Genomic DNA, 228 nt, shown 5'->3' with positions numbered 1-228 from the left:
GCCCCCCCGGCTTCCCACCACGGCCGCTCTCGGCGAGGAAACTCTGGCCTCCGCTTCCTCCTCCTCCGACTCGGACACCGGCGGAGCCTCCCCGCCCCCGCGGAAGAAAGCCCGGGCCTCCCCGGCGGCGGCGGTGGAGGGAGCAGGAGAGCCCGGGGCTTCCGCGGGCAGAGCAGGCCTCACCTCGTCCCAGTCCCCCTCGCTCCCCGCCGGGCTCGCCCCCGCCGC

The sequence above is a fragment of the Haliaeetus leucocephalus genome, unplaced genomic scaffold (assembly GCF_000737465.1).
Source record: "Haliaeetus leucocephalus isolate CR32 unplaced genomic scaffold, Haliaeetus_leucocephalus-4.0 Scaffold577, whole genome shotgun sequence".
NCBI lineage: Eukaryota > Metazoa > Chordata > Aves > Accipitriformes > Accipitridae > Haliaeetus > Haliaeetus leucocephalus.
This window is presented reverse-complemented; position numbering follows the sequence as displayed.